The 26,702-nt window shown below is 39.2% G+C and overlaps 1 protein-coding gene across 3 annotated transcripts in view; it reads right to left on the reverse strand.

Moving 5' to 3' along the window:
• The window catches only part of ZNF445 (zinc finger protein 445), a 54,660-nt gene extending 28,441 nt beyond the window's left edge, over positions 1-26,219 (reverse strand). Inside the window, exons 1-2 of one of the 3 annotated variants that reach the window (XM_064590667.1) lie at positions 26,080-26,168; positions 4,784-4,875 (exon numbers count right to left, since the gene is read on the reverse strand). The gene's annotated coding sequence lies outside the window, so the exon portion shown is untranslated. Of the gene's footprint in view, positions 1-4,783; positions 5,965-26,079 lie in introns of those variants that run through there. The other 2 variants (XM_045904159.3, XM_064590664.1) reach the window with 2 other exon arrangements.
• Between the last annotated feature and the right edge of the window lie 483 nt (positions 26,220-26,702).

Genomic DNA, 26,702 nt, shown 5'->3' on the forward strand with positions numbered 1-26,702 from the left:
TCTGAAACTGTTCCAAAAAATAGAAATGGAAGGACAACTTCCGAACTCGTTTTATGAGGCCAGCATTACCTTGATCCCAAAACCAGACAAAGACCCCATCAAAAAGGAGAATTACAGACCAATATCCTTGATGAACATGGATGCAAAAATTCCCCCCAAAATGCTAGCCAATAGGATCCAACAGTAGTACATTAAAAGGATTATTCACCACGACCAAGTGGGATTTATCCCTGGGCTGCAAAGTGGGTTCAACATCCGCAAATCAATCAACATGACACAATACATTAATAAAAGAAAGAACAAGAACCATATGATCCTGTCCATACATGCAGAAAAAGCATTTGACAAAGTTCAGCATCCTTTCTTGATCAAAACTCTTCAGAGTAAAGGGATAAAGGATACATACCTCAATATCATAAAAGCCATCTATGAAAAACCCACAGCAAATATCATTCTCAATGGGGAAAAACTGAGAGCTTTCCCCCTAAGGTCAGGAACGTGGCAGGGATGTCCACTATCACCAGTGCTATTCAACATACTATTAAAAGCCCTAGCCACAGCAATCAGACAACAAAAAGAAATAAAAGGCATCCATATCGGCAAAGGAAAAGTCAAACTCTCACTCTTTGCAGATGATGTGATACTTTATTTGGAAAACCCAAAAGACTCCACCCCAAAACTGTTAGAACTCGTACAGGAATTCAGTAAAGTGGCAGGATATAAAATCAATGACAAGAAATCAGTGGCATTCATATACACCAACAACAAGAGAGAAGAAAGAGAAATTAAGGAGTCGATCCCATTTACAACTGCACCCAAAACCATAAGATACCTAGGAACAGATCAACGAAACTGTTGTAACCAAAGAGGCAAAGGATCTGTACTCAGAAAACTATAAAATACTCATGAAAGAAACTTAGGAAGACACAAAGAAATGGAAAAACGGTCCATGCTCATGGATTGGAAGAACAAATATTGTGAAGATGTCAATGCTACCTAGAGCAATCTACACATTCAGTGCAATCCCAATCAAAATACCATCCAGTTTTTTCAAAGAAATGGAACAAATAATCCTAAAATTTGTATGGAACCAGAAAAGACCCCGCATAGTCAGAGGAATGTTGAAAAAGAAAAGCAAAGCTGGCGGCATCACAATTCCGGACTTCAAGCTGTATTGCGATGCTGTTATCAACAAGACAGTATGGTACTGGCACAAAAACAGACACATAGATCAATGGAACAGAATAGAGAGCCCAGAAATGGACCCTCAACTCTGTGGTCAACTAATCTTCGACAAAGCAGGAAAGAATGTCCAGTGGAGAAAAGACAGTCTCTTCAACAAATAGTGTTGGGAAAATTGGACAGCCACATGCAGAAGAATGAAACTGGACCATTTCCTTACACCACACACAAAAGTAGACTCCAAATGGTTGACAGACCTAAACATGAGCCAGGAGTGCATCAAAATCCTAAAGGAGAACACAGGCAGCAACCTCTTCGACCTCAGCCGCAGCAGCTTCTTCCTAGAAACTTTGCCAGAGGCAAGGGAAGCAAAGGCAAAACTGAACTATTGAGACTTCATCAGCATAAAAAGCTTTTGCACAGCAAAAGAAACAGTCAACAAAACCAAAAGACAACCGACAGAATGGGAGAAGATATTTGCAAATGACATACCAGATGAAGGGCTAGTATCCAAAATCTATAAAGAATTTCTTAAACTCAACACCCAAAGAACAAATGATCCAATCAAGAAATGGGCAGAAGACATGAACAGACATTTTTCCAAAGAAGACATCCAAATGGCCAACAGACACATTGTGCTCAACATCGTCGGCATCAGGGAAATCCAACTCAAAACCTCAATGAGATGTCACCTCACACCAGTCAGAATGGCTAAAATTAACAAGTCAGGAAACGACAGATGTTGGCGGGGATGCGGAGAATGGGGAACCCTCCTACACTGTTGGTGAGAATGCAAGCTGGTGCAGCCACTCTGGAAAACAGTATGGAGGTTCCTCAAAAAGTTGAAAATAGAGTACCATATGATCCAGCAATTGCACTACTGGGTATTTACCCGAAAGATACAAATGTAGGGATCCGAAGGGGTACATGCACCCCAATGTTTATAGCAGCAATGTCCACAATATCCAAACTGTGGAAAGAGCCAAGATGTCCATCAACAAATGAATGGATAAAGAAGACATGGTATATATATACAATGGAATATTATGCAGCCATCAAAGGGAATGAGATCTTGCCATTTGCAACGATGTGGATGGAAGTGGAGGATGCTGAGCGAAATAAATCAAACAGAGAAAGACATGTATCATATGACCTCAATGATTTGAGGAATTCTTAATCTCAGGAAACAAACTGAGGGTTGCTGGAGTCGGGGGTGGGGTGGGAGGGATAGGGCTGCTGGGTGATAGACACTGGGGAGGATATGTGCTATGGTGAGCGCTGTGAATTGTGACTGTTGAATCACAGATCTGTACCTCTGAAACAAATAATGCAATATATGTTAAGAACAAAAAAAAAGATAGCAGGAGGGGAACAATGAAGGGGGGGCAATCAGAGGGGGAGACGAACCATGAGAGATGATGGACTCTGAAAAACAGACTGAGGGTTCTAGAGGGGAGGGGGGTGGGAGGATGGGTTAGCCTGTTGATGGGTATTAAAGAGGGCACATTCTGCATGGAGCACTGGGTGTTATGCACAAACAATGAATCATGGAACACTACATCAAAAACTAATGATGTAATGTATGGTGATTAACATAACAATAAAAAAATTTTTAAAAATGGATGCATTCCTAGAAACATAAACTACCAAAACTGAACGAAGAAAGAAAAGCTGAACAGATGCATAACCAGCAAAGAAATTGAAGCAGTAATCAAAAATCTCCCAATAAACCAATCATGGCCAGATGGCCTCCCAGTGGAATTCTACCAAACATTTAAAGAAGAATTAATACCTATTCTCCTCAAAATGTTTCAAAAAATGAAAAGAAATAGAAATGGAGGGGCACCTGGGTGACTCAGTCAGTTACGCATCTGCCTTTAGCTCAGGTCATGATCCCACGGTCCTGGGATTGAGTCCCACATTGAGCTCCCTGCTCAGCGGGGAGTCTGCTATTCCCTTTGCCCCTCCCCCTGCTTGTGTATTTGTTCTCTCTCTCTCAAACATAAATTAAATCTTAAAAAAAAATAGAAATGGAAGAAAAACTTCCGAACTCATTGTATGAGGCCAGCATTACCTTGATCCCAAAACCAGACAATGACCCCATCAAAAAGGAGAATTACAGACCAATATCCCTGATGAACAAGGATGCAATAATTCTCACCAAGATACTGGCTAACAGGATCCAACAGGACATTTAAAGGATTATTCACTACAACAAAGTGGGATTAATTCCTGTGCTGCAGGGGTGGTTCAACATCCACAAATCAATCAATGTGATACATCGCATTAATAAAAGAAAGGACAAGTACCATATGATCCTCTCAATAGATGCAGAAAAAGCATTTGAAAAAATTCAGCATCCTTTTTTTTTTTTTTTAGATTTTATTCATTTATTTGAGAGAGAGAGAATGAGAAAGAGAGCACATGAGAGGGGGGAAGAGTCTGAGGGAGAAGCAGACTCCCTGATGAGCAGGGAGCCCGATGCGGGACTCAGTCCTGGGACTCCAGGATCATGACCTGAGCTGAAGGCAGTCACTTAACCAACTGAGCCACCCAGGCGCCCTCAGCATCCTTTCTTGATAAAACCTCTCCACTGGGTAGGGATGGAGAGAACATACCTCAGCATCATAAAAGCCATACATGAAAGAGGGAATATCATCCTCAACAGGTAAAAACTGAGAGCTTTTCCCCTTAGGTCAGGAAGATAAAGAGATGTCCAGTCACCAGTGTTGTTCAACACGGTACTGGAAGTCCTAGCATCAGCAATCAGACAACAAAAAGAAATAAAAGGCATCCAAATTGGCAAAAAAGTAGTACACTCTCAATCTCAGAGGACATGATACTCTATGTAGAAAACCCAAAAGACTTCACCCCAAAATTGCTAGAATTCAGCAAAGTCCCAGGACATAAAATCAATGCATAGAAGTCAGTTTCATTTCTGTACACTAACAATGAGGCAGGAAAAAGAGAAACCAAGAATCGATCCCATTTACAATTGTACCAAAAAACATAAGATACCTAGGAATAAGCCTAACCAAAGAGGTAAAAGATCTGTACTCTGAGAGCTACAGAACACTTATAAAAGAAGCTGAAGAAGACACAAAGAAATGGAAAACCATTGCATACTCATCGATTGGAAGAACAAATATTGTTAAAATGTCTATGCTACCCAGAGCAATCTACATATTCAGTTCATTCCCTATCAAAATACCATCAGCATTTTTCACAGAGCTGGAACAAACAGTCCTAAAATTTCTATGGAACCACAAAAGACCCTGAATAGCCAAAAGAATGTAGAAAAAGAAAACCAAACCTGGAGGCATCACAATTCCAGACTTCAAGTTCTATTACAAAGCTGCAATCATCAAAACAGTATGGTACTGGCAAAGAAAAAGATACACAGGTCAATGGCACAGAGTAGAGAATCCAGAAATGGACCCTCAACTGTATGGTCAACTAAACTTCCACAGAGCAGGAAAGAGTATCCCACGGAAAAAAGATAATCACTTCAATAAATGCTGCTGGGAAAATTGGACAGCCACATGCAGAAGAATGAAACTGGACCATTCTCTAACACCATTCACAAACATAAACTCAAAACCTCAATGTGACACAGGAATCCATCAATCCTAGAGGAGAACACAGGCAGTAACCTCTTCGACCTCAGCTGCAGCCACTTCTTGCAAGACACATCTGCAAAGGCAAGGGAAACAAAAGCAAATATGAACTATTGGGACTTCAACAGCATAAAAAGCTTTTGCACAGAAAAGGAAACTGTCGACAAAACTAAAAGGCAACCCATAGAATGGGAGAAGATATTTGCAAATGACATATCAGATAAAGGGCTGGTATCCAAGATCTATAAAGAACTTACCAAACTCAACACCCAAAAAACAAAGAATCCAGTCAAGAAATGGGCAGAAGACATGAACAGACACTTCTCCAAAGAAGACATCTTCTTAGATAGTTAACAGGCACATGAAAAGATGCTCAACATCACTTGGCATCAGGGAAATACAAATCAACACCATGATGAGATATCATCTCATACCTATCAAAATGGCTAAATTAATAACACAAGAAAGAACAAGTGTAGACAAGGATGTGAAGAAAGGGGCACCGTCTGCACTGTTGGTGGGAATGCAAATTGGTGCAGCCACTGTAGAAAATAGTATGGATGTTCCTCAAAAAGTTAAAAATAGAACTACTCTACAATCCAGCAATGACACTGCTAGGTATTTACCCAAAGGATACGAAAGTACAGATTCAAAGGGGTACAAGTAGCCCAATGTTTATTCCAGCATTATCAACAACAGCCAAGTATGGAAAGAGCCCAAATATCCATTGACTGATGAATGGATAAAGATGTGGTATATACATACAATGTAATATTACTCAGCCATCAAAAGGAATGAAATCCCACCATTTGCTATGAAGTGGATAGAGCTAGAATTAATGTATTATGTTAAGTGAAATAAGTCAGCCAGAGAAAGACAAATACCATATGATTTCACTCATATGTGGAATTTAAGAACAAAACAGATGAACATACGGGAAGAGGAAAAAAAGATGGAGGGAATAAAACATGAGACTCTTATAAAGAACAAACTGAGGGTTGATGGAAGCAGGTGGGTGGTGGATTGAGTTAGATGGATGATGGGTATTAAGGAGGGCACTCGGTGTGTTGAGCACTGGGTGTTATATGGAAGTGATGAATTATTAAATTCTACTCCTGAAAATACTATTAGCCTATATAGTATAACTACATATAAAAAATTGAAAAAAATAGGGGTGCTTGGATAGCTCAGTCAGTTAAGTCACCGCCCCACTCCAGCAACCCTCAGTTTGTTTCCTGAGATTGAGAATTCCTCGTATCAGTGAGATCATATGATACATGTCTTTCTCTGATTGACTTATTTCGCTCAGCATAACACTCTCCAGTTCTAGCCACGTTGTTGCAAATGGCAAGATTTCATTCCTTTTGATGGCTGCATAATATTCCATTGTATAGATATACCGGGTCTTCTTTATCCATTCATCTGTCAATGGACATCTTGGCTCTTTCCACAGTTTGGTCATTGTGGACATTGCTGCTATAAACATCGGGGTGCACGTACCCCTTCAGATCCCTACATTTGTATCTTTGGGGTAAATACCCAGTAGTGCAATTGCTGGATTGTATATTAGCTCTATTTTCAACTTTTTGAAGAATCTTCATACTGTTTTCCAGAGTGGCTGCACCAGCTTGCATTCCCACCAACAGTGTAGGAGGGTTCCCCATTCTCCGCATCCCCGCCAACATCTGTCGTTTCCTGACTTGTTAATTTTAGCCATTCTGACTGGTATGAGGTGACATCTCATTGAGGTTTTGAGTTGGATTTCCCTGATGCCGAGTGATGTTGAGCACTTTTTCATGTGTCTGTTGGCCATTTGGATGTCTTCTTTGGAAAAATGTCTGTTCATGTCTTCTGCCCATTTCTTGATTGGATCATTTGTTCTTTGGGTGTTGAGCTTAAGAAATTCTTTATAGATTTTGGATACTAGCCCTTCATCTGGTATGTCATTTGCAAATATCTTCTCCCATTCTGTCAGTTGTCTTTTGGTTTTGTTGACTGTTTCTTTTGCTGTGCAAAAGCTTTTTATGCTGATGAAGTCTCAATAGTTCAGTTTTGCCTTTGCTTCCCTTGCCTCTGGCAAAGTTTCTAGGAAGAAGCTGCTGCGGCTGAGGTCGAAGAGGTTGCTGCCTGTGTTCTCCTTTAGGATTTTGATGCACTCCTGGCTCATGTTTAGGTCTGTCAACCATTTGGAGTCTACTTTTGTGTGTGGTGTAAGGAAATGGTCCAGTTTCATTCTTCTGCATGTGGCTGTCCAATTTTCCCAACACTATTTGTTGAAGAGACTGTCTTTTCTCCACTGGACATTCTTTCCTGCTTTGTCGAAGATTAGTTGACCACAGAGTTGAGGGTCCATTTCTGGGCTCTCTATTCTGTTCCATTGATCTATGTGTCTGTTTTTGTGCCAGTACCATACTGTCTTGTTGATAACAGCATTGCAACACAGCTTGAAGTCCGGAATTGTGATGCCGCCAGCTTTGCTTTTCTTTTTCAACATTCCTCTGACTATGCGGGGTCTTTTCTGGTTCCATACAAATTTTAGGATTATTTGTTCCATTTCTTTGAAAAAACTGGATGGTATTTTGATGATCCATATTCTGGATCATTTTGGACCATTTTGATGATCCCCATATTTTGATGGGGATTGCACTGAATGTGTAGATTGTTCTACGTAGCATTGACATCTTCACAATATTTGTTCTTCCAATCCATGAGCATGGACCGTTTTTCCATTTCTTTGTGTCTTCCTAAATTTCTTTCATGAGTATTTTATAGTTTTCTGAGTACAGTCTTTGCCTCTTTGGTTATATTTATTCCTAGCCATCTTATGGTTTTGGGTGCAGTTGTAAATGGGATCGACTCCTTAATTTCTCTTTCTTTGGTCTTGTTGTTGGTGTATAGGAATGCCACTGATTTCTTGTCATTGATTTTATATCCTGCCACTTTACTGAATTCCTGTACGAGTTCTAGCAGTTTTGGGGTGGAGTCTTTTGGGTTTTCCACATAAAGTATCACATCATCTGCAGAGTGAGAGTTTGACTTTTCCTTTGCCGATATGGATGCCTTTTATTTCTTTTTGTTGTCTGATTGCTGTGGCTAGGACTTCTAATACTATGTTGAATAGCACTAGTGATAGTGGACATCCCTGCCACGTTCCTGACCTTAGGGGGGAAGCTCTCAGTTTTTCCCCATTGAGAATGATATTCGCTGTGGGTTTTTCATAGATGGCTTTTACGATATTGAGGTATGTACCCTCTATCCCTATACTCTGAAGTTTTGATCAAGAAAGGATGCTGAACTTTGTCAAATGCTTTTTCTGCATGTATGGACAGGATCATATGGTTCTTGTTCTTTCTTTTATTAATGTATTGTATTACATTGATTTGTGGATGTTGAACCAACCTTGCAGCCCAGGGATAAATCCCACTTGGTCGTGGTGAATAATCCTTTTAATGTACTACTGTTGGATCCTATTGGCTAGCATTTTGGGGAGAATTTTTGCATCCATGTTCATCAAGGATATTGGTCTGTAATTCTCCTTTTTGATGGGGTCTTTGTCTGGTTTTGGGATCAAGGTAATGCTGGCCTCATAAAACGAGTTCGGAAGTTGTCCTTCCATTTCTATTTTTTGGAACAGTTTCAGAAGAATAGGTATTAATTCTTCTTGAAATGTTTGGTAGAATTCCCCTGGGAAGCCATCTGGCCCTGGGCTTTTGTTTTTTGGGAGATTTTTGATGACTGCTTCAGTTTCTTTAGTGGTTATAGGTCTGTTCAGGTTTTCTATTTCTTCCTGGTTCAGTTTTGGTAGTTGATACATCTCTAGGAATGCATCCATTTCCTCCAGGTTATCTAATTTGCTGGCATAGAGTTGCTCATAATATTTCTTAAATTTGTTTGTATTTCTTTGGTGTTGGTTGTGATCTGTCCTCTTTCATTCATGATTTTGTTGATCTGGGTCATTTCTCTTTTCCTTTTGATACGTCTGGCCAGGGGTTTATCAATCTTGTTAATTCTTTCAAAGAACTAGCTCCCAGTTTTACTGATCTGTTCTACTGTTCTTTTGGTTTCCATTTCATTGATTTCTGCTCTGATCTTATTATTTCTCTTCTCCTGCTGAGTTTAGGCTTTATTTGCTGTTCTTTCTCCAGCTCCTTTAGGTGTAGGGTTAGGTTGTGTACTTGACACCTTTCTTGTTTCTTGAGAAAGGCTTGTATTGCTATATACTTTCCTCTCAGGACTGCTTTGCTGCATCCCAAAGATTTTGAACAGTTGTGTTTTCATTTTCATTGGTTTCCATGAATTTTTAAAATTCTTCTTTAATTTCCTGGTTGACCCATTCATTCTTTAGTAGGATGCTCTTTAGCCTCCCTGTATTTGAGTTCTTTCTGACTTTCCTCTTGTGATTGAGTTCTCGTTTCAAAGCACTGTAGTCTGAAAATAGGCAGGGAATGATCCCAATCTTTTGGTACTGGCTGAGACCTGATTTGTGACCTAGGATGTGATCTATTCTGGGGAATGTTCCATGGGCACTAGAGAAGAATGTGTATTCTGTTGCTTTGGGATGGAATGTTCTGAATATGTCTGTGAAGTCCATTTGGTCAGTGTGTCATTTAAAGCATTTATTTCCTTGTTGATCTTTTGCTTGGATGATCTGTCCATTTCAGCAAGGGGGATGTTAAAGTCCCCCACTATTATTGTATTGTTGTGAATGTGTTTCTTTGCTTTTGTTATTAATTGCCTTATATAATTGGCTGCTCCCATGTTAGGGGCATAGATATTTACAATTGTTGGATGTTCTTATTGGATAGACCCTTTAAGTAGGATATAGTGTCCTTCTTCATCTCTTATTACAGTCTTTGGTTTAAAATCTAATTTAATTAGATATAAGGATTGCAACCCCAGCTTTCTTTTGGTGTCCATTAGCATGGCAAATGGTTTTCCACCCCTTCACTTTCAATCTGGGGGTGTTTTTGGGTCTAAAATGAGTCTCTTGCAGACAGCATATCGATGGGTCTTGTTTTTTTATCCAATGGGTCTTTTCATTGGGGCATTTAGCCCATTTCCATTCATGGTAACTACTGAAAGATATGAATTTAGTGCCATTGTATTGTCTGTAAGGTGACTGTTAGTGTATATTGTCTGTGTTCCTTTCTGGTCTGTGTTGCTTTTAGGCTCTCTCTTTGCTTAGAGGACCCCTTTCAACATTTCTTGTAGAGCTGGTTTTGTGTTTGCAAATTCCTTTAGTTTTTGTTTGTCCTGGAAGCTTTTTATCTCTCCTTTTTTCAATGACAGCCTAGCTGGATATAGTATTCTTGGCTGTATATTTTTCTCATTTAGTGCTCTGAATATATCATGCCAGTCCTTTCTGGCCTGCCAGGTCTCTGTGGATAGGTCTGTTGCCAATCTAATGTTTCTACCATTGCAGGTTACAGATCTCTTCTCCTGAGCTGCTTTCAGGATTTTCTTTGTCTCGTAAGTTGTAGTATTAGATGTCGGGGTGCTGCCCTATTTTTACTGATTTTAGAGGGGTTCTCTGTGCCTCCTGGATTTTGATGCCTGTTTCCTTCCCCAAATTAGGGAAGTTCTCTGCTATTATTTGCTCCAATATACCTTCTGCCCCTCTCTCTCTTTCTTCTTCTTCTGGGATCTCAATTATTCTAATGTTTCATCTTATGGTATAGCTTAGCTCTCAAATTCTGCCCTCTTGATCCAGTAGTTGTTTACCTCTCTTTTTCTCAGCTTCTTGATTTTCCATCATTAGGTCTTCTATATCACTAATTCTCTCTTCTGCCTCATTTACCGTAGCAGTTAGAGCCTCCATTTTTTATTGCATCTCATTAATAGCCTTTTTGATTTCAACTTGGTTAGATTTTAGTTCTTTTATTTCTCCAGAAAGGGTTTCTCTAATAACTTCCATACTTTTTTCAAGTGCAGCTAGTATCTTTAAAATCATCATTCTGAATTCTAGTTCTGACATCTTACTAATGCCTGTATTGATTAGGTCCCTGGCAGTCAGTACTGCCTCTTGTTCTTTTTTTTGAGGTGATTTTTTCCATCTTGTCATTTTGTCCAGAGGAGAATAGATGAATGAGAGAACAAAATGCTAACAGGGTAACAACGTCCCCAGAAAATATATACTAAACAAGTCAGAAAAGACGTGAAACTGGGTGAAAAGAGAAAGAAAGGTAAAAGAAAAGATAAAAACAAAACAAAAAAATAACTGAGTAGTATCAAATATGATCAGGCTGGTGCATAGATCACTGCCACACACTAGATTTTGGGCGTATTTTGGTCTGTTAGATGAAAGTGCCTCCCAAAATTTTAAAGAAAGAAAAATATAGTAAGGAACTTTAACAACCCACTTACATCAATAGATAGATCATCCAAAAAAAAAATCAAAGAAAGAGTGGATATGAGTGACACCTTAGACCAGATGGATCTCAACATATATTCAGAATACTCCATCCCAAAACAGCAGATATACATTCTTTTCAAGTGCTCATACATTCTCCAGAGTAGATCATATGTTCGTCTGCAAAACAAATTTCAACAAATTCAAAAAGATCCAAGTTATACCATGTAACTTTTCTGACCACATGCTATGAAACTAGAAATTATATACAAGAAAAAATCTGGAAAGAACACAAATACATGGAAATAACATGTGAGTAAACAATGAATGGATCAACCAAGAAATCAAAAAAGAAATAAAAAAAAATACATGGGGGAAAATGGAAATGAAAACACAACAGTCCAAAATCTTTGGGATGCAGCAAAAGCTTTTCTAAGATGGAAGTTAATAGTAATACAAGCATACCTCAACAATGAAGAAAAATCTCAGGCAAAAAACTTAACCTTACACTTTAAGCAAAATGAAGATTAAAGAAAATCTAAAAGAAGAAGGAAGGAGCAAGGAAATAATAAAGATTGGAGCAGAAATAAATGAAAATGAAACAAAAAAAAAACCCAAAACAGATCAATAAAATACGGACCTTGTTCTTTGAAAAGATCAACAAAATTGATAAACCTTTATCCAGACTCCTCGAGAGAGAGAGAGTACTCAAACTCAGAAATGAAAGAGAAACAACACCACAAAAATACAAAGGATTATAAAAGAAAAATTATATCCCAACAAACTGAACAACCTAGAAGAAATGGATAATTTCCTAGAAACATGTAACCTCCCAAAACTGAATCAGGAAGAAATAGAAAATTTAAACAGACCAATTACCAGAAATGAAATTGTTCAGTAATCAAAAAACTCCCAATAAACAGAAGTCCAGGACCAGATGGCCTCACAGGGGAATTCTACCAAACATTTAAAGAAGACTTCATATCTATTCTTTTCAAACTATTCAAAAAAATAGAAAAGGAATGAAAGCTTCCAAATTCACTCTATGAGACCAGCATTACCCTGATATCAAAACCTGATAAATATGCCACTAAAAAAGAGAACTACAGGCCAGTATCCCTGATGAACACGGATACACAAGTCCTCAATAAAATACTAGCAAACTGAATCCAACAACACATTAAAATAATCATTCACCATGAACAAGTGGAATTTATTCAAGGGTGATTCAATATTCACAAATCAATGTGATACATCACATCAACAAGAGAAAAAATAAAAACCATATGATCATTTCAATAGATGCAGAAAAAATTTGTGACCAAGTACATACTTTTTGATGAACATCCATTCATCAAAAAAAAAAAAAAAAGCCCACAACAAAGTAGGTGTAAAGGGAACACACCTCAACATAATAAAGACCATATATGAAAAACCCACAGCTAACATACTTAACGGAGAAAAACTGAAAGCTTTCCACCTAAGATCAGGAACAAGACAAAGAGGTCCACTCTCACTACTTTTATTCAACATAGTACTGCAAATCCTAGCCACAGCAATCAGACAAAAAAAGGAAAAAAAAAAACCCATCCAAATCAGTAAGAATGAAGTAAAACTTTCACTATTTATGGATGACAATATTATATATATAAAAAACCCTAAGGACGCCATAAAAAAAAAAACTACTAGAACTGATAAATGAATTCAATAAGGTTGCAGGATACAAGATCACTATACAGAAAAATCCACTGCATTTCTATACACTAATAATGAAGCAGCAGAAAGAGAAATTAAGAAAGCAATGCCAGGGTGTCTGGGTGGCACAACTGGCTAGGCATCCAACTCTTGGATTCAGCTCAGGTCACGACCTCAAGGTCGTGAGATCGAGCCCCACATGGGGCTCCACACTCAGCATGGAGTCTGCTTGAAATTCTCTATCCTCCTCCCTTTGCCCTTCCCGCTTGAGCGCTCTCTCTCTCCCTCTCTCTAAAATAAATCTTAAAAAAAATGAAAATAATCCTATTCACAACTGCACCAAAAATAATAAAATACCTAGAAATAAACTTAACCAAGGAGGTGAAAGACCTGTACTCTGAAAACTATAAAACACTGATGAATGAAATTGAAGATAATACAAATGGAAAGATATTCCATGCTCATGTTTTGGGAGAACAAATTTTGTTAAAATGTGGATATTATGCAAAGCAATCTTCACACTTAATACAGTTGTTATCAAAGTACCAACAGCATTTTTCAGAGAACAAACAATCCTAAAATGTTTATAGAACCACAAAAGACCCTAAGTAGCCAAAGTAACCTTGAAAAAGAACATACTGAAGGTATCACAATTCCAGATTTCAAGGTACACTACAAAGCTGTAGTAATCAAAATAGTTGGTTCTCACACATAAAACAAACAGATCAATGGAGCAGAAAAGAAAACCTAGAAATAAACCCATGATTATATGGTCAATTGATCTTCGACAAAGGAGGAAAGAATATGCAATAGGAAATAGTCTCTTCAACAAATGGTGCTGGGAAAACTGGACAGCCACATGCAGAAGACTGAAACTGGTCCACTTTCTTACACCATACACAAAAATAAACTCAAAGTGGATTAAACACCTAAATGTGAGACCTGAAACAAAAATCCCACGAGACAACCCAGGCAATAATTCTCTGAAATTGGCCATAGCAACATTTTTCTATGTAGGTCTCCTGAGGCAAGGGAAACAAAAGTAAAAATAAACTGTTGGTACTACATCAAATAAAGGTTTCTGCACAGCAAAGGAAAAAATCAACAAAATTAAAAGACAATCTACTGAATGGAAAAAGATATTTGCAAATGACATATCTGATAAAACATTAGTATCCAAAATATATAAACAACTGATAAAACTCAACACCAAAAGAAAAGGAAATAATCCAACTTGAAAACAGGCACAAGGCATGAACAGACATTTCTCTAAAGAAGACATCCAGATGGCCAACAGACATATGAAAAAATGCTCAACATCACTTATCTTCAGGGAAATGCAAATCATTACCACATGAGATAGCACCTCACATTTGTCAGAATGGCTAAAATAAAAAACACAAGATATAACAAATGTTGGCCAGGATGTGGAGAAAAAGGAACCCTCATGTACTGTTGATAGGAATGCAAACTGGTGCAGCCACTCTGGAAAACAGTTTGGAGGTTTCTCAAAAGATTAAAAATAGAACTACCATATAGTACAGTTAATTCCACTATGGGGTAGTTATCCAAAGAATACAAAAACACTAATTCAAAAAGATATATATGCACCTCTATGTTTATTGCACTGTTATTTACAATAGCCAAATTGGGGAAGCAATCCAAGTGTCCATCAAAAGATGAATGGATAAAGATGTGGGATGTGTGTGTGCCTGTATGTGTGTGCGTGTATATATACACACACACAATAAAATATTACTCAGCCATGAAAAAAGAATGACACTTGGCATTTGCAACAAGATGGATGGATCTAGAGAGTATAATATTAAGTGAAATAAGTAATTCAGAGAGAGACAAATACCATATGATTTCACTCATGTGGAATTTAAGAAATTAAAAAAAAAAATGAGCAGAGAAGAAGACACCAAAAAACCACACTCTTAAATAGAGAATTGATGGTTACCAGAGGGGAGGTGGGTGGGGAAATGAGTAAAATAAGTGAAGGCAATTAAGTGTGCATTTATCATGATGAGCACTAAGTAATGTATAGAATTGCTGAATCACTATATTGTACACCTGAAATTAATATAACAGTGTATGTTAATTATAGTGGAATTAACCTTTTAAAAAAGGTACCCATATAGGAAAGGAAAAGAAGAAATGGAACAATTTCTATTCACAAATGACATGATATAGATATAGGAAATCATTAAGTACTCCACTAAAAGCTATTAGAACTAAAAAAGAGTTCAGCAAGATTGGAGGATATAAGACCAATTTGCAAAAATTAATGGTATTTCTATAGTAGAAATGAACAAATCAAAAATAAAATTAAGAAACAATATATACTTACAATATTTATAATCACATGAAAAATAAAATACTTAGGAATGAATTTTCAAAGAAAAAACGAAACTTATACCCTGAACACTACATTGTTAGAAGAAATTAAGGATTTAAGTAAATGGAAATACACTGTTCATGGATCAGAAAACAAAATATTGTCAAATGACAGTACTCCCAAATTACATGAAGATTCAATGCAATCCCTATTAAAATCCCATCTGGCTTCTTTATAGAGATTGAAAAACTAATCCTAACATATGGAAACTGAAGAGGCCCAGCATACCCAACAAGATCTTGAAAAAGAATAAACTGGAAGACACACTCCTAATTTCAAAACTTACTTCATAAAGCAGCAGTCACCAAGAAAGTGTGGTGCTGGTATAAGCACAGACACAGAGATCAATTAAACAGAATTAAGAGTCCCAAAATAAACCCATATATCTATGGTCAATTTATTTTTGACAAGGGTGTCAAGACCACTGAAGGGGGAAAGAATAGTTTTTTCCACAAATGGTGCTGGGACAACTGTAAGTTTACATAAATAAGAATGAAGTTGGACCCTTACATAAGGCAATATACAAAAATTAACTCAAAATTAACTGCAGACCTATCGAAGGACAAAGGAATGGATAAAGAAGAGGTGGTATATATATAACGGATTATTACTCAGCCATCAAAAAGAATGGAATCTTGCCATCGGCAACAACGTGGATGGAATTAGAGTGTATTATGCTAAGCAAAATAAGTCAGTCAGAGAAAGACAAATACCATACGATGTCACTCATATGTGGAATTTAAGAAACAAAACAGATGAGTATAGGGGAAGGGAAGGCAAAATAAAATAAGACGAAATCAGAGAGGGAGATAAACCATAAGAGACTCTTAACTATAGGAAACAAACTGAGGTTTGCTGGAGGGGAGGTGGGCGGGGGGGATAGAGTAAATGGGTGATGGGAGTTAAGGAAGGCACTTGATATAATGAGCACTGGGTGTTATATGCAACTGATGAAATCACGAAATTCTACCTCTGAAAATAATATTACACTATATGTTAATTAAATTGATTTTAAGTAAATTAATTAATTGCAGACCTAAAGGTACTAGCCAAAACTACAAAACTGTTATTAGAAAACATAATACTTCGTGACACTGGATTAGGTAATGCATTCTACCAAATACATATCAAAAGCACATGCAAATGAAATTAAAAATAGAGAAATTGCACTTCATCAAAATTTAAATCTATTGTGCTTCAAAGGACATATGAGGAAAGTGAAGAGACAAGCCACAGACTAGGAAAAATATTTGAAAATCACATATAAGGGATTTGTATCTAGAATACATAAAGAACCCTTACAATTCAATAATAAAAAGACAAATACTGTTAAAATTGGACAAAGCATCTGAATAGATACTTCTCCAAAGAAAATACAAAAATGAGGGCGCCTGGGTGGCTCAGTTGGTTAAGAGACTGCCTTCGGGTCAGGTCATGATCCTAGAGTCCCTGGATCGAGTCCCGCATCGGGCTCCCTGCTCGGCAGGGAGTCTGCTTCTCCCTCTGACCCTCCCCCCTCTCATGTGCTCTCTCTCTCATTCTCTCTCGAATAAATAAATAAAATCTTTAAAAAAAAAAAAAAAGAAAATACAAAAATGACTGAAACACACACAGGATACTCAACATTAGTCATCAGAAAAGGGCAGATCAACACCACCCTTCACACCCACTCGGATGGCCAGAGTCAAATGTCTGAAAATAACATGTGTTGATAAGACTGGGGAGATAACAGAACACTCACGTGCTGCCACATTAGAAAACAGCCTGGCAATTTTTCAGTAAGTTAAACATGCTTTACTACTTGCAACTGCATATATCCGTGGAGATACAAATATATACATATATATGTATATACATACACACACACACACACACACATATCTCCCAAGATAAATGAAAAGACAAGTCCACAAAAAACTTGTACATAAATGTTCATAGCAGCATTATTCATAACAGTCAAAAGGAAAAAATAACCCAAATATTCATCAAGAATTTCAAATTTAGGGGCGCCTGGGTGGCTCAGTCGTTAAGCGTCTGCCTTCGACTCAGGTCATGATCCCGGGGTCCTGGGATCGAGCCCCTCATCGGGCTCCCTGCTCTGTGGGAAGCCTACTTCTCCCTCTCCCACTCCCCCTGCTTGTGTTCCCTCCCTCGCTGTGTCTCTCTCTGTCAAATAAATAAAATCTTTACAAAAAAAAAAAAGAATTTCAAATTTAATATCATACAGCTCTTCATATATTGGTATCCTCTTAAAGTTCAAAAAAAAGTGTACTATAGCTTTACCTCCTTTTTGGTACATATTCTTCACAATCCAGGAATAAAGGGAAACTCCCCCACCAGATATGGAGAAAAGCCAAGAGAAATTTATAGCAAATGTGACATCAAATGGTAAAGACATTAATAGCCTTGCAATTAAAATCAGGAACAATCATACAATATAATACTAGCCAATGTAATTAGACAAAGAAAAAAGAAAGAAAGAAAGAAAGAAAGAAAGAAAGAAAGAAAGAAAGAAAGAAAGAAAGAAAGAAAGAAAGAAAAAGAAAGGAAGGAAGGAAGGAAGGAAGGAAGGAAGGAAGGAAGGAAGGAAGAAAGAAAGAAAGAAAGAAAGAAAGAAAGAAAGAAAGAAAGAAAGAAAGAGAAAGAAAGAAAGAAAGAAAGAAAAAGAAAGAAAGAAGAAAGAAAGAAAGAAAGAAAGAAAGAAAGAAAGAAAAAGAAAGAAAGAAAGAAAGAAAGAAAGAAAGAAAGAAAGAAAGAAAGAAAGAAAAAATACACAGAGAACTGTTAGAAAAGGAGGATCAAAGATGGGGTGCCTGGCTGGCTCCATTGGTAGAGCATGAGTCCCTTGACCTTGAGGTTGTGAGTTCGAGCCCCATGTTGGGTGTAGAGATTACTTAAAAAATTTTTTTAAATGTTTTAAAAAGCTAATATTACTTAGAATGATAAACATCCATCTAAAAAAATCCAAGAGAATCAACTGAAAAACTGTCAGAACTAATATGAGAGATAATTAAGGAAGCTAAATATCAATCAATGTATAACAGTACTTCTCTAATATACCAGCAACAACCATTTAGAAACAGAACACAACAGCAACAACAAGAACAAAAACACAAAATACCCAGAAATAAAGCTCATTAAAAATGTACACAACCTTAATGGGGAAATAGTAAACTGACAAAAAATAAAACAGACCTGAAAAAGTCTTAAGTATAGGAAATCTAATATTTCCAAGATGTCAATTCTTCTTAAATTAACATAAAAAGTCTATAAAATCACAACAAAACCCAATATAGCCCTTTTCCATAGTTGATAAACATATTCTACAATTCATACAAATTAGTAAAGGCCAACAATAGTGAAGACAACTTTTTTTTTTTTTAAGATTTTATTTATTTGACAGAGAGAGACACAGTGAGAGAGGGAACACAAGCAGGGGAGTGGGAGAGGGAGAAGCAGGCTTCCCGCTGAGCAGGGAGCCTGATGCAGGGCTCGATCCCAGGACCCCGGGATCATGACCTGAGCTGAAAGCAGACGCTTAACGACTGACCCACCCAGGTGCCCCTGAAGACAACTTTTTAAAGGTGGGAAGATTTGTTCTACCATACAATACAGCTTATTATAAAAATATAGTAATTAAAAGTGAGTACTACTGAAGGAATATACAAACTACAGATAAAAGGAACAGTACAGAACCCAGACAAAGATCTGGCATATGACAGAGGCAGCATTATACGACAGTAGGAAGGACAGATAATTCAATGACCTGCACTGGGACAACTGGCGAGGCAAATAAAAGTAAGATTACACACAAAATGAATTCCTAAGACTTAACTTCAAAAACGAAAGAGAGAGCCAGAACCTTGGGGCAAGCAAGGATTTCTAAAGCACATAAAAGGAAAAGTGATATATGATGACAGTATTTGAAAATCTCTTGACCAGAAAAAAGAACACAAACATGCACCAGTGACAGAAATGTAAATTTATACAACCACAAGGAAAGGTAGTTGGAAAGTCTATAGCAAAACTAAAAAGTCACATTACTTAGGCTCCAGAAATTTCACTTCCAGGAAATCTCCCTGGAAAAACACTTAGAGAGGTATATACACATTTACATAGGTGTTCACTAGAGTACTCTTTGTAATAACACAATATTGGAAATAAATGACTTGTTCATCAATAGAGCTAAATAAAAGTGTAGCACTTCCTAGGATGAAACACCTAGCACAATGGTTTAAAAGATTGTACTAGACCCTTAAGCATTAACATTATTGTTTCACTGTTGGCTGGGTGCTCAGGCTGTGCAGCCAAGGTTGAAAAGCAGGTAAATGCTACTCACAGAAGAGATCGGAGCATGATTCTAAGTTGCTGAGACCCGACAACATATATACTAGGCTTAAGCAGTACAATATTTATTTACGGCAAGAGAAAAGAGAAAGAGTGCACAAGATTCAACCTTGTGTAATCCACTGGGTCCCCCATGAACAACAGATCCACTTCACAGGCAATGTGGTACAGATGGTGTGGAGACAAGCACTACACTTCATGCTGCAGTATGACCCTCAACCCCTTGCCCGTGAGGTCTGAAATACAGAAAGCAGGGATGGGCCTACGGGTCACATGCATTAAGGCAGAACAAAGGGGTATGCATTGAGCAATGAACAGAGAAAGTCCCTGACAAGGCAACAAGCTCAGAGTGCTCTTTATCTCTTTGCAAAGAAATGTTCCCAGCTCAAGGCCACTCTTATGCTGGTATGCAAGAGAGGAGAAGGTGCTCTTGACGACAGTTCCCATCAATGACAAAAACATACGTTAAGATGAAAAAAAAAAATCCTAGATATAATTGCAGAAAAAAACTTAAAATCATATACATGTGTATATAAGTGTATGTACGTGTGAAATACATAAGTACTCAAATGAATTTAAAATGGCTTGGAAGGATTCATAAAAACTCTTACTGAATATAGGAGTGGAGAATTTGAGAACAGTAGTTAAAGGAGCCTTTAGTTTATTTGTAGTGATTTGATCTTTTGTGTGTGTGATTTGATTTTTTTTTAATGTAACATTTGCATACTAGGTCTCTTTTCTTTAAGAGTGCATGTAGAGGAGGGGAGGAAAATAGCTGAGGAGTAGGGGACCCTATTTTCATCTGGATCCATGAATTCAGCTAGATAGCTATCAAATCATTCTGACCACCTGTGAACTCAACCTGGGATCTAAGAAAAGAATTGCTGCAACTCTACAAATAGAAAAGTGCCACTTTTTGCAAGGTAGGAGGGGTGAAGTGAATCTGAGGCAATTTATTGGAAGATAAACCATGGGAGGAGAGAGCCTCCATAAGCCAGCTAAGGGAAAATGATACAGCAGCAGCGGGCAAAATCTGAACTTTTAGAAGTCTGCTCCAGTGAGGGAAGTCCCTGCCTGAAAGGCACTCAAGTGGTGAAACAGGGTGGAATCCTGGGTGGGACAGTGTGGTCTGAGGATCCCCAGGGTCACAGAATGAATGGAGGTGCCTGACTGCAGCAGAGCTCCCACAAATCGGAGTGGGGAAGCCGGCTGCAATCAGCAAGCCCAGGATTGGGCTCTCAGCTGGGTTTGCCATAAACCACGAAGTGGGGCAGGATTGGTAGAATGCTCTCTGAACAGGGGCCCATCAAACCGCAGAACAAGGGCAAGACCCTACCCCTTCCCCGGGGAGTGCGGAGTGGGTGCATGCACCAGCAGCAACCAATCCCCGAGCAGGGGCCCTGCAAGCAGCAGAATCCCTACTCTCACCCTTCCCTAGGAGGAGCAGCGTGGACGTGCAAGGCAGGACTCTACAGGGCTTCGAAATTTGAAACAGGGCAGTGTGTCTGAGATAAAAAACGCTTGGTCACAGGCTGGGTGAACACAGAGTGAGGTTGAAACTGGGAAGACAAAAATGATTGCTTTTCCCTGAAAGCGCACTGAATGTGGGGGTCCTTATCTTTTAGCTCTCCGGCTGGAGATCAGAGCGCCGCCATTTTTATTTTCATCCTCTAACGATGCTCACAAAGAAACCACCGTCCATCTGCCACCATCACTAAGTACATTTAAATAAATCACTACCTTCACCCAGAAGCCTTCCCCTCTTTGTAGTACCTATTCAACATCCTCCTATTCAGTACCTATTCAACATCTTCCAGACTCAGCCAATGCTATCAGGACAGACAAAAAATAATGACTAAACACAGACAGAAAGACGCTCACACCAGAAAGCACAGTGCCATCCCGCTAACAGAAAGAAACTACACTCTTGCTCTCAGGGCATGAAAAGTCAAATAAAGGACTACATTAAGGATCATGCACGCTGAGGAGTCTGCTCAAGTTCTGTCAGAGAAATGAAGCCTTGCTGTGAAAACTAGGGGAGAAAAAGAAGAGTAAGTATTTGAGAAAACAAAAGCAAAGGAAAAGGAGGGAAATGATATAGTAAGTGGCTGAAGGCCCACAGACAGACTTGAAGACCAGCAACAACAAAAGAAGGCTGAGAGGAAACAGTGCTTCAGGAGCAAGAGGGGCAGGCTCCAGCCTTGCTGAGCTCCAGCAGCACAAACAGGTAGCAGAAACAACTGCTCAGAAGGAAGCTGAAAGTCAAGAGAAAGAGGGACAGAGACTTTCCCCGACAAACTTGTAGGACAGACTGGAGAAGAGAAAGAAACTGAAGTATGAAAGAACTGGAAAGCTGCTCAGGTGACCAGAAACCTGGCAGTGAGCCTAAAGAGAATGAACTTGAGGCCAGAGACAAATATTTTGAAGAAATGCATCCACCAGGAAATGTAAGCAGCAAGACCTATCTCAGGAAATGGAAACCCACAGTGCAATTAGCACCAAAAATAAGCCTCCAAGCAGACCTGTTCTGAAGCAGCTGTTACAGAAATGTTTGAAGAGATCAGTGAAGTATCTGGACAGAGGTGATGAGAAGACTGACAGACAGGAAACTGAGGGCAAAAGCCAGGAATTTGGCAAAAGATTTCAGGCCTTCAACCAAAGAAGGGGTTAGTCCAGCTTCTGCAACCATGAACCCAGAGAAGACCCCCAGGGCCTACTGGATTCTGGATGAAAGATCCAGAGCACAGTAAGGACATGGGGGCCAGTGAGCTGAACCTGCACGGTTAAATTCAGGTATCCTAATGCCTCAGGGCTTCTCCATGTCCCAACTAGCTTTTGAGAACAGAAGAAAAACTTCACTCATTCCAGGCCTAGGAGGAAACCTGAGCTCATCAGGCTTCTTCTCCCAGAGCTTCATACCTTAACCCCAGTCTCAATCCCACAATGAAAATGGCTTTGTAAAGAACAGGGAAAATCCCAAGCAATTATCTGGCCATTTCTCAAGGACATTCCCATCTTTCCTTCCTTCTTTCCTGCCTGCCTGCCTTCCTTCCTTTCCATCCTTCCTCCCTCCCTCCCTCCCTCCCCCACACCTCCTCCCTCCCTCTCTTTCCTTCTTTATCTTTTGTCATTTTGCTTCTTCAACTCATACACAATGTGATTTTATTTTCTTTTAAAATCCTCATTAAGCAGTCTCTTACTCTTGTGTTTTTCCTACCATTGTAAGGGTACATATGCTTTATTTCATACGCTGGTAAGGAAACAAGAAAGACTGCTTCCAGTACATAACTGGAATGTTACGTTATACTTAAATATATCAATTAAGAAATGACTGTCTGTCCTCAAACCTAGCACCCCAAACTTGGTTTCTCCATACCATTCTCCAATAAACGGAACTAGGGCTCTTTGGAGAAGTGGTGGTCTCCAGGGCTGGGGAAGGGAAGATACAACATGAGTATTCTGTGGTGCCAGAAAGTCAGGGAAGGACAACAAAAAGGATGTGGGCACTTCAAGAGACAACAGGAGTCAACTGCAAAGAGATCCCAATGGCCAAGGCTAGAATAATTTAAGCAACAAAATAAGTAATATCAGCACTGCATCATAGCTCAAAGAATACATACCCAACATCACACACTGATATAACTAACTGAATAAATAAAACAAAGGGAAACAAGACACAACTCTTCCTCAGAAAGTATTCCAATTAATAACTGCAGAGGGAATAACAGAAATGAAAGCCACCATTAGACCATTACACTAATAAGATCCACCAGGAAGTATTAAAGAGGCACATTCTGCATGGAGCCCTGGGTGTTATACGCAAATAATGAATCATGGAACACTACATCAAAAACTAATGATGTAATGTATGGTGATTAACATAACATAATAATAATAATAATAATAATAATAATAATAATAATAAAAAGATCCACCAGGAAGGCTAATTAGTGGGTGAAAGTTAAGGAGAAACAGGATATTGTTATGCAAGGTCTCAAAGTATCTTCCCCCAAATAATCACTAGTTACAAAGAGAAAGACAGTATCTTTACAGTGGGGACACGTGGCAGACACCACTAGATCAAAATTAATATCAACAGTAGTAAGACATATCAACACCATCCTCAATAGAAGCAGGAGAAAAAGTCCGACAAAACCAAAGTGAGAGGCATTAAAAATACCAGCACAACATACTTCAAAAGCGTCAAGGTCGCAAAAAACAAGGAAAGATGGAGAGAATGTCATATACTAAAGGAAAACAAGGAGACATGACAACTAAATGGAATGAGGGATTCTAGATTGGATCCTGGAACAGAAAAAGGTCACTAGTGAGAAACTGATGGACTCTAATTAAAGTCAGCAGTTTAATTAATAGTACTGTGCCACTGTAAATTTCTTAAGTTTGATGACTGTACTATGGTTATGCAAGATGTTAACTTTAGGTAAACTGAGTAAAGAATATAAGGGAACTCTGTACAATTTCTGCAACCCCCTGTATGTCTACAATTACTAAAAAAAAAAAAAGGTTTTTTGAATTGAGGAAGCGTGTTATCGTTTTTTTCTGATTTATTTTTTTAGCTTAAAAATTAACTTGGCAATCAAAGATACCATATACTGTCATTCTTATCTCCAATTTAGAGTCATTCTTTTATTAACTTAACAATATCTATTGAGCACCTACTGTGCCCCAGGCACTAAGGTCTCTCTAGTGAATGAGACTAACTAACTAACTAACTAAATAAATAAATAGAAATACTGCCTTGCAGAGCTCATAGGAAGACAGACAACGAAGTGAAGAAAACACAGGTATGTTAGTGTCCAGAGCGATGCAGTATAATAAAACAAGGAAGAAGGCTAAAAGCTTTAAGATGAGGGAAGGCAAAGTTTAAGCTCAAAAATTCAATCTTGTACAGCACATGATTCACCTGAGGGAGCTCGTTCAGAGCACTTCTGATACAAAAATACTGAAGACTGCCAAGTAAGATTAAGTTACAGTTACTATACGTTACGTATATTTACTCTGAAGCAACTCTCCGATATCACAGAATGCTTATGATGCACTAAGACTTCCTCGACACCAGGAGCCACAGAAAACTTAAAGTGGCATAGTTAATATTTTTGATGCTGTTCTCAGTTTCCTTTATAAGTCTGTATTGAGGTTTATCTTCAAAACATTCCCATCATTTCGACCAAAGGAAGGATTATGGCTTTTAACCAGAATTTGTCTGCCTTTCTCCAGCATTAACATGACATGTAAGAGCACCCTCATTCATCAGACCCTCAATACACACACAGATGCACACAGGTCCACCCAGATGCAAGTTCTCTGAAATTCCTTCATCAAATTACAACTAAAACCACTCACTGACATTTCCCTGCAAACCATGTACCTAATACTAATGAGTTTTCCCTCTTGAACTACAAACAGTTTGAAACAGGATGGTGTTCTTTCCTGGCCACCACTTTTAACCTAGAAGGAGACCATTCTCTGGTTTCCGAGGCCTATGGAAGTCTGAGGCAGTACAGTGGTTTTAAGTTAGAGCTGTACCTTCTGTTTAAAAACTCCCCTTTATTAAAACAAAATCTGTAAAAATATATATATATATTACAAAAATAAACTCCCTTTTTATATACTTCGCTTTCATTTTGAAAAGAGACAATCACCCTAATAAACAAGACTTTGCTATTTTTCTGCACAAAGGTCATTTGTTGAGCATTTACAGCTTTATGTAATGTGTACTACGGAAAATAAACTGAAAACAAAATGTTTTCTTGTCATTATACTCTCAGAAATATGTCTTAGTGATGCCATGATGCTGGCACCAATTTTGACCACCATGTGAACAAATGCATTCCGCGGGTTTAAAGTATAACTTTCAGGAAGCAAGAGTAGGAATGTACTTAATGGCACCGAATGATGCCACACTTTAAAATGGTTAAAATGGTAAATTTTATTGTATCCTATGGTAAATCTATGTATATCTTAGCACAGTATTTCTGTATCACCATAATACTAAAAGACGTTTTTAAAAAGCAATGGTATGATCAAATTTCGTAATAAATAAATACATATGTTTATGTATACGAGTCTGCATAAATATGAACAAATTTTAAAGTGTCAGGAAGCATCCAGACGAAACTATTTGCGGACTGCGGCTACTCTTACTTTTCTGGCACTCACCCGCGTCATCTAATCGTCCATAATGAGTATGCTTTGTTTGCATAACTGGGAGAAAGGATAAAGCGCAGAAGCCATTACTCCCAACTCTGCCCCGGGCTGCAAAGCGCTTCCAGATACGCGCCTCACCGAGGCTGGCATCGGATCCCCGGCTAGACCACCCGCCCCGGGCGCAGCCTCCAGGCCGGGCCTCAACCGGCCCCCCGCCCCCTTACTCTCAGCCCGGGAGGGGCCGAACGCCCCCACCGCCCTCCCGAACCCTGCGCCGGCCAGCGGCCCCCGACTGCCCCGCGCCCCGCCCGGCCGCTCACCGACTCCCCAGGCCCCCGACAGTCGGTCCTCCGGCCACACCACCTGCCCAGGGCCCCCAGCTCCGCGCCGGTCTCTCGGTCGGCGCGGGTCGCGCACGCGCGCCGCCGCCCCGGGCCTCGGCGGCCTCTCTAGGAAGCTGGGAGGGCCAACGTCTCGGCTTCTCCCTGGCGCCAGTGCATTGCTGGCGGGTCTGTGAGCATCTGGCTGGTCCCCAACACCCCCCGCTCCCCGCCGCAACGGCCTGGGCGCCTGCCCTCCACTCGCCAATGCCCTGTCAGGCTCCAGAGCTCTATGGGCCTTGCCCGATTTGACCACATCCCTTCCAACGTGTGTGCCCCCCCCACCGCCCACCCCGGGAAGAATAGGATCCAAAACTAGGGCTCAAAATAGGGAGCACTGAGTTCTAGCTGACTGGTTCTGGCCAAAGGGAGAGCTGTTAAGGGGGCCACTCATTACTCCAGGAGGGCCTCTTCCCTCATCACCACCACGTCTAGGAGTACTTGCTGATTTCCAACCACAGGCGCGCAAAACTGTACCTTCCCATGGCTTCCAGTTGTTTTCTCCCCGAACAACATTCAACTGAGTACATTTTAAAGATCTTACTGGCTTTTATTCAGCAGTG

Source organism: Mirounga angustirostris, unplaced genomic scaffold (genome assembly GCF_029215605.1).
Source record: "Mirounga angustirostris isolate CCGP_5_RB_7025 unplaced genomic scaffold, mMirAng1.0.hap1 SCAF_1, whole genome shotgun sequence".
Classification (NCBI taxonomy): Eukaryota; Metazoa; Chordata; class Mammalia; order Carnivora; family Phocidae; genus Mirounga; species Mirounga angustirostris.